Below are 8,448 nucleotides of genomic sequence, written 5' to 3' on the forward strand. Positions count from 1 at the left end.
TCATTTTTAGCCTCTTCTTTTTATAATATATTATAATGTAATGAGCACCTGTGCAATATAATAGAATCCAACAGCCTTGCAAGTCACAACAAACTCTACCTGTATGAAGCTTATAATGTGTGATGATGTACTGAGACTGTGTTAGAGAGGTGTTGATACAGTGATATTTAAAGTGACAATAATGTATGAGGCTTTTGTTTATAGTGTTGTTTTATTGAATTGCATTGTATGGTGGTAGCCATACTTTTATAGTGTACTTCAGTTTTGTTCACTTAAGGATAAGGCTGGCGATAATCTATATTTTTGTTGTTGTCAACAAATCACATAAAAAGACCAAAATACTCAATACTTCCTGACTTCTTACCCTGTCTGTAGCATTCAGCATCAAGCCCATTGGTTCCCACTGAAGATATAAATCTCTAGAAAACATAATAGTGCATTTATTGGGGATTGTTTTCAGCCACGGATTTGGTTCACTAGTGAGTATTTATAGCAGTAGGATGGTGCATTTATGATCAAGAGCAATAAACTATAAACATCCCTCTTGACACCCAAAAATTGTGCATCACAGGCCTCTCAAAGGTTTTACTGTTGCTAATATATTGAACTGTATTAGATTGTACAGATATAAATTTAGTTTCCGAAGCTTTTTTAGACTGTCAACACACTTTGAATGCATTTTGGTTGTTGTTGAACTTGGCCACGATATGTATTGTTTGCTAAAAAACTTAACACATATCATATGTAATAGAATATTCAGCACTGGGAGTTGATTGTTTTGGTGACTGGTAATTATTATTGTTGTACAGACCCTTGTGTACCTGCTTGGCATGCTGCTTCTCCTCTGTTGAGCCTTGTTGTCACTGGCTACTAATTATAGCCTGAGGACGAGGCCTCTGGATGGCCAAGTTTGAGTGAGATGCATCCCCACGGTGGCGCCTGCCTGTCCCTCACCGCTGCTATTAGCTCAGTGTTAGCTCCACTTGGCAGCCATTATTAGCCTGGGTATTAACGTCTCGCTGACTCACTCGGATACCTAGATGAGCGTTTGTCACAGCAGCCATGTGGATGTTCATTGTTCTGGAGACCTCGTGGGGACGCAGTGCAGCTCAGAGTGCTAATAATAATAATTACCCCTCAGAAGACAGTTGGGTCCCCGCTCGTGCAGTCATGTTTACAGTCAACTCTGTCTGGGTCCCTTAGAGCTGATAGAGCTTTACTCCAGGGAAGGTTGACATTTAGAGTGGAGTTGGATCGACATTGGTGTACCAATACTGGCCTGCTAAATAATGGAAAGTCACAGTTGTTCCCTGCTTATTATGAGGATTATGAGGCTGTTGTTATATCCCCGAAAAGTCAACTTATTAGAAACTAACTGTTTTCCAGTGTTCAGTGTATTTGTTTTCTTGATCAACCACAACACATCCAACTATAGAGGTGGTGAAAGTGGAAGCAGTACAATGTGTTTTTACTACAGTTTTATACAGCAAAAGATGATTTATCCATGACTGTAATACCCCAACCATGTCTATTAACATAACTTTCCTTAAGGATGTATTTTAGTTGGTTTTTTCTATTTTCCATGTGCCCTTCTGTGAATTATTCAACCTTGTGGATATTATTTTATTAGTAAATGTATCATTGACTTTGGGCTTTTGTTGGCAGATGTTTAAGTGCCGAATATACTCACAGGTTTACAGACACACATTGTCGGTGCATACTCGTTGACCTCGGCAGATGACAAAATTTACGACACACAGACCCTTGCAGCCGTGCAGATGCAGGAAGTATATTGGCACTTTGCAGGAAAATTTATAAGTTATATAGGTGCATGATAAAAATAATCAGATTGAGATCGAAACATCCACTGAAATGAGTTTGGAGTCAGAGTGCAGGTTGATGGTTGATGAAACATCACTGTAAAGATTATATAAAATAATCAAACAACAATGAAAAGACTTAATGTGAGTAAAACTAACACCGATTTAACAGTGATAACGAGGCCTAATAGTAAAATAAAATCATTAACAGGAGCCAAAAGTAACACTGGTATATTTTACTTCATTCATTTGGTTTTGAAGCTGTTTCATTAGACCCTAGAGGGCCATATGATCGAGCGGGTCAAATAAAATGTTAAAATCACAAAAGTTTTTAATTAGTAATATTGAAATCATAAAGGTTATGAGGCTTTTACATCAATAACCCAGCAGAGTTTGACAGTATCAGTCCCAGATGTACCCTTGGCCCTCAACTTCATGCATCATCATCACATTTTCCTTTCAGTCTCCTCCTCGGCTCCTTAACCTCCAACTTCCCTTTTGACCTTTGCTAATGTGTCTGTTTCACATGTCTTCCTTTTCCCATGTTTCTTACACTACATTAGAAACTACACCACTGAGAACACACTCACACATCCAAACACACACACACACACACACACACACAGCCCCACCATCTCCCAAATGGAGGTAGGTTCAGGTCTCTCGGGATCTTTTTATTTTCCAGCACACACAGCAGATCCGTCCAGTGCCAATTAGCTCATTATCTACGCTAACAACTTCACCAACAACCTATCCAATGGATGAGTAACGTGCTGCCAAGCTCTTGTTTTTTTTACACTGAATGCAAGTGCAGGATGCAAGAAACCTCACTGGGGAGCGGCTGACATCCTAGAGCTTAGCTTTATGAATGATAACCTGTCAGTGTTCAGTCTCATATACCTATATCAGACAATGAATTTAAAATATATAAACATAAATCCACACATGGTAAATGAATGAAAAAGGGTGGTTGCTTGAAATGAAATGTCTGAAAATAACAAGGTCTTGGTTTAGCTTCTCTTTAGGTCGGGTTCCTCCTTCATCATCATCCTACCTTATCCTATAAACCTTTTAAAACTGAACAGCGAAAGTGGCAATTAGTTTTTGTTACATCCCTAAATCCATTAGAACCTGTAACATTTCTATTCAACATCAAATGCTTAATGGTTGTCATAATTTGGAATCAGACTAAATGCCAAAAATGTAATCATGGCCTATTATGCATACACAAATATGTACACATCCGATCTCACAGATTATATTGATACAGCATCAGTTTTGTTATTTATGTTCTTCTGTTGTTTTATTTACTTGGGTGCAACTTCTGCCTTTTTGCAATAGAAACTCTATTCCCAGTATGTTTGTCCTCAATGTTTTCCATGTGAATCAATTGCTTATGATGATTCAGAAACAATTTTTAATTTGCAGGCTTTTAAAAGATGCAGGATTTTTTCACCATGCAGAGGCTGTAACATTGACGCTGACACTGATCCTAACATGAGCACCACTGTCGACCTGTAGAAGGTTCGCCACCCACTTAGTGAGCCGTCCTGGAGCAGCAGCTGGTGTAAATGCGCCGCTCTGATGATGGGATGTGACAGCGGATCCCTGAGCAAGGCTGAAGTGTCCACACACATCTTTGTCCTTGTCATACAGACAAGAGTGCAGTCACACTGCTCAACCAGTCAGCTGGGCTTAGATTTCTGCTTTTGTGCATTCCTATGTTTGTGTGTGTGTGTGTGCGTGCTTGTGTGCATGTGCCTTACTAAACACTGGATGTATTATAAATTGAATGAACTTGACATGCATATGATGTACACTAATACCACAGTAATTCTGAAACAGTTGACAAGGCAGCTTGCCTTGCCAACAGCCTGTTAAACATTTAGTCGATCAATAGAACATTAGCCAATAGAGGATTTGATAAGTGATTGTTTAAGTCATTCATGAATCAAAAGGACTAACTTTTTATGTGTTTTATATCATTGTAGATATTCAGTGTTGGGTTTTGTTTTGGTGTTGGACAGTGTTGTGGCATGACTTTTCCACTAGGTGGGGCCATAGCCCTAGAGTAGCTCTTACTTGTTTCAGTAACGAGTAGTGTAAGGGATGACAGTTTGAAATTCGGTAATTATATTACAGTTACTAATCCCAGTAATGCTTTGTTACTTTTACACTTGGGGGTCCACATGCTCGCTGTCTTACCGGGATTAACGGAGGGTTGATATCAGTGTGGTCTCCGCGATCAGCGCACAGAAAAAAGTACACCCTTCGGCACACAGGCAAAGAGAGCTTTTTCATTAGTTTATACACACACACTCAATACAACAATAACAAAAACGATTGTACATCAGTATGTATGTAAGTATGTATTTCAAAAGTTGCAGGAGGGGCAGCACCCCGGCGCCCTTACTGGACCACACAGCCCTGGTGTCGGACAAAACAAACAGTTAATGAATCAAAAAAAAACCCAAAATCTGTTTTAATTAACATTGAAAATATTCTGTACAGCCATAGCATGATGTTAGGTTTTATAGCAGGTATCCTTACAATATAAAAGTCTATATTGTACAAAGAGGTAAATACTTTATTCCTCATTTGATGAACTGCACATTGGCTCCATCCTCGAGGAAAGACTGATTTAGAATATACCATCATTTCAAAAAGTGACTCGTATTAACACGTGAAACTTTTTCATTCACCATGGTTGTATGGAAGTACGTTTCATCAGTTAATTTGATCTAGGTTTATCAACTAAAATGCTGATAATATCTCACATGACTTTCAGTAGGTTGCAACTGATTGATAAACAACAACAACTACAGTAACAAGGGACAGTAAAAAAGCTTGTGATTTGCATCCAAGTAAATAATTCAATAATTTCCAGTGCATATGTAAATCATGCTGTTTTGGTATAGTTTAAATAATTCCCAAATGTAAAGTGAACTTAATAAAGCAAATAAGATAGTAAGAAGTATTGTTGCAAATTGTGTTTGAAACATACACTGTAGAAAAACATGGATGCAGCATCTGTGATGTCCCAGATGATCTGGGAGGTTTTGAAGTCTGGATTTGGGATCACTGCTTGGTGCCATCTTGGCAGTTACTGAAGCCAGAAAACCCAAATTTTGGCAAAAAGGAGGGATCCATGATGCAGCTGAGGGGGAGCAAGTGGCAGCCACCATAGCTGAGTATGATAGGATGAGAGACCAATCGATCATTCAAACACAATCCTTAAGATGCTTCTCTTTAAACCTTGATATCTTTTAATAAAACTGTTTTAACTTGGATATCAGTTGAGACTAAATTGTACAATAACTTTATATTTCAAGTAAGAAATTCGAGGGTTTTTTCAGTTCACGGAGCTTTTGTAGCACCTAATGGCCACTAGAGGAACTGCAGCTTAAAGGGGCATTCCACCAGTTTTACACATGAAGTTCAGTTTTCCCGTCACAAGGTGTACTACTCATCCAATGAAAACAGTTGTATAATGTTTGCTGTGGCTTTGGAAGGAGTCCAAACAACCCTGATGATGTCATTAGGGTTATCTCAGATTGGGCTTGACAGTTAAATTATTAACAGAAAGCCTGCGTTACAAACTGGAGGTGTGGAGTTTGAAGGAAGTGTGCATGTAGGAGGCGTGGAGAGTTTGATGAAAGACTGTGTTTTGTTGCATAATAGGAAGTGTAGGATCCAGTGTTATTGGAACTTGATCCATACTAGCCAGGATATTTCAGTCTTTCTTTTTGAAATTGGTCTCTTGTGAGTCCTTGGTCCTTGGTGTGTCCTTTTTATCGTGCGTGCTGACAGTTGCAGCTCAAATGTAGTGCAAAAGAGTTCAACCACCATTGACTTCAGATGAATTTGAAGTTTCAGGTTGTACTGTGATTAGCTAGTCGTACTGCCTTAAAGGGGACGTATCATGCCCATTCTAAGGTTTATATATTTATATTCTGGGGCTCTATTGGAATATCTTTGCATGATTTACAGTCCAAAAAAACTTCTTATTTATCTTATATTGGCCCTTTATGCAGCCCTTCACAGTTCAGCCTCTGTCTGAAACAGGCCATTTTAGCTCTGATGCAACAACCTTAGCAACAGCCATAGCAACAAAGACTATGGAATTGACGGCTGTTTATGGGCATGTGTGATCGATCTGATGTCATCACAAGGAGGAAGTAGAGATGACATTGAAAACAGAGTGTTGAGAGCATCTGAGGCCTGGACTTACATTCCCATGCCCATGTTTAACAGACATCCAACATCATAACAGTATAAAAGTAACAGAAAATCACTAAAAGCATGATATGTCCCCTTTAATACATTACTGAAGGAAAACAACATCTATAAGCAGTGATGCAATTCAGAGTTACAGCTTCACCAAACGAAGCTACCTGCCAGGCTCGATATTTTTTAACTTGGACTGAAAGTCAATGACTGTTGACACTGAGTTGTTCCAGTTTCTTGTGTCTCCTCCTTGTTTTTACCTAAGTTTACACACCATTCATCATATCAATCCGCAACTAGCTGAGGACTCCCTCCTCCTCACCCCGCCACCAAACAACAGTCCATCTAGATTCCACCCTCTCTCCTCCCAGCAAACACTGTTTAAACAACCCGGTAAACATGTCTGTCTTCATTCATTACCCTGCTTCTCATCATGATCAAGCTTCCCGATTTAATGAGGCAAATAGATATTTCTGCGGTGATTGTCTCGCTCTCCCACAAAGTATTAAGACTATTAAATGGACACATCTGTTTTTAATTAGGAGCTAAAGTCACCTCGACGCTGCCTTCCATGTTAATGGACTCTGATTCCATCAAGGCTCCCTCAGCCTGACAAACAATGCAGTGCAGTGTGGTTTGCAGTAAACAAAGGGCCGAGGATGTGATAAGTAAAGAAGGATGGGGGATACTGATACTCTACTCCAGATAAAGATAATACACATCACTTTAAAAGTGTTCATATCATTTTGAAATATCAAAATGTCTTATTTATCACAAAGCAGTGATGATGATGATGATGATATTCACAGATTTAGATATTCTTTGTTTGTTTCGGTAGCCTGAAGCAGTATGTCTGGAAGAGGCCCATTAAGCAGGTTTTCATTCTGATCAAACTCTACAGCAGCACATAGTCCCGAATCTGTGAAATCAGTCCAGTATTAAGACTTAAAAGTAAATAAATAAATAGACTGAATTACATTTATTTTTGCAGCTATGTGGTGCTGAAAAAACATCTAATTTATCAACAAATTCTTCTCTTGTGAGTAAAGATTCAAAGAATAACACCAAAGTCTCATATTTTTTTTGTTTTAATCAAATGAATTATGATTACATCCAAATTTAATTAATTGCAAGTTGTCAGTATAGACCTTCCCTCAGAGGAGTGATGGTTGAAGTTTCACTTTTGTTACCATCACAATAAAAAGTTTCAAGTCCCAGTTTACACTTGTTTGCATATGAAAATGAGCTGCATCGATATCCACAGTGGCAAAGTTTAAAAATGACGTCCCAGAGACTTCAACATCCCTCTCACCCCACGAGCCTCAGTGCCTGTCAGAATTAACACACAGCATTTCATAGTAAAGGTTAATTTTTGGCTTTTTTTTTTGTTTTTTTTTTGTTGTTTTTTTTTCTTTTTTTTAAGAAAGTGCCATATGCTCACAGCACCACTACAGTGTTTCCTCACGGAGGGGAGCTGCAGTGCATTGTGGGAGCAGGTTACTGCATTCCCCTGGCATGAAGGCAAAAAAGGAAGTGGGCAGGTGTGATACTCCGGGAGGCAGCTCCCAGCAGAATAAGACATGATTAGATGGAAAACTCATGAGCAGCTTCGGGGGGGAAAGATACTGAGGCGTCGAGTCCATGAGCTTTACCTGCCATCTAGTGGAAATCATATTCATGTGCGCATCTAGGCATATTACAGATTCTGTTCTGTTTATTACAAATATTTATATACAACAGTGTCCATATGAGCAGATCTGGCATAATATGGCTTCCAGTGGACTCAGTTGTCCATGAAAAATTATCATCTTGAGGATAAAGTTTTAATTTTTTAAAGTTTTAATAGGTCTGATGAACATTTGTTAAAAACACGTGTGCATTATTATGATACCAATGGCTAGTCTTACAGTGCTGCAGACATTTAGCAGCATCTGAAATGTGCTGACAGTGGCCTCTGCTTGCCTGCAGACTGCAAACATTAAACATTAAAACAGGTCATGGCCATATTTAGAATAGGAAATGCTGTGTGGACAGGGTGCAGCTGATGTGTGCAGCTCTGCATAAGTGTCTAACTCCCCTGTGACTGCACTACATTTACATTACTCCTCTTCAACCACCAGGTGGCAGTAGAAGAGCAGGCTTAGACTCCCCCAAAGAAAAGAGCGAAAGCCTGTATCTGAAGGCATTTCAGACATTTTCTATTATAGTTCTGTTTTTTCTGTCTGTTTACAAAAAATAGTCAAATGTAGAAGATCTGAGCAGTGTGAATAAGGTTTAGAGCTGCAAAGATTAGTCAATTAATTGATTTTCTGATTGACAGAAAATTAATCTGCAACTTTATTTTAAATTGTTATGATTCATTTTTTTAAAAGAAATGTCAATATTTTCTGGAGCCAGCTTT

At 38.7% G+C, this 8,448-nt stretch overlaps 1 long non-coding RNA gene across 1 annotated transcript in view; it reads left to right on the top strand.

The window, feature by feature from the left end:
• Positions 1-4,543, top strand: part of LOC137190935 (uncharacterized) — a 44,677-nt gene extending 40,134 nt beyond the window's left edge. Inside the window, exon 3 of the long non-coding RNA XR_010930323.1 lies at positions 3,249-4,543. This is a non-coding gene — a long non-coding RNA (uncharacterized lncRNA). The remainder of the gene's footprint in view (positions 1-3,248) is intronic.
• Positions 4,544-8,448: the final 3,905 nt, after the last annotated feature.

This window comes from Thunnus thynnus, chromosome 10, assembly GCF_963924715.1.
Source record: "Thunnus thynnus chromosome 10, fThuThy2.1, whole genome shotgun sequence".
NCBI lineage: Eukaryota > Metazoa > Chordata > Actinopteri > Scombriformes > Scombridae > Thunnus > Thunnus thynnus.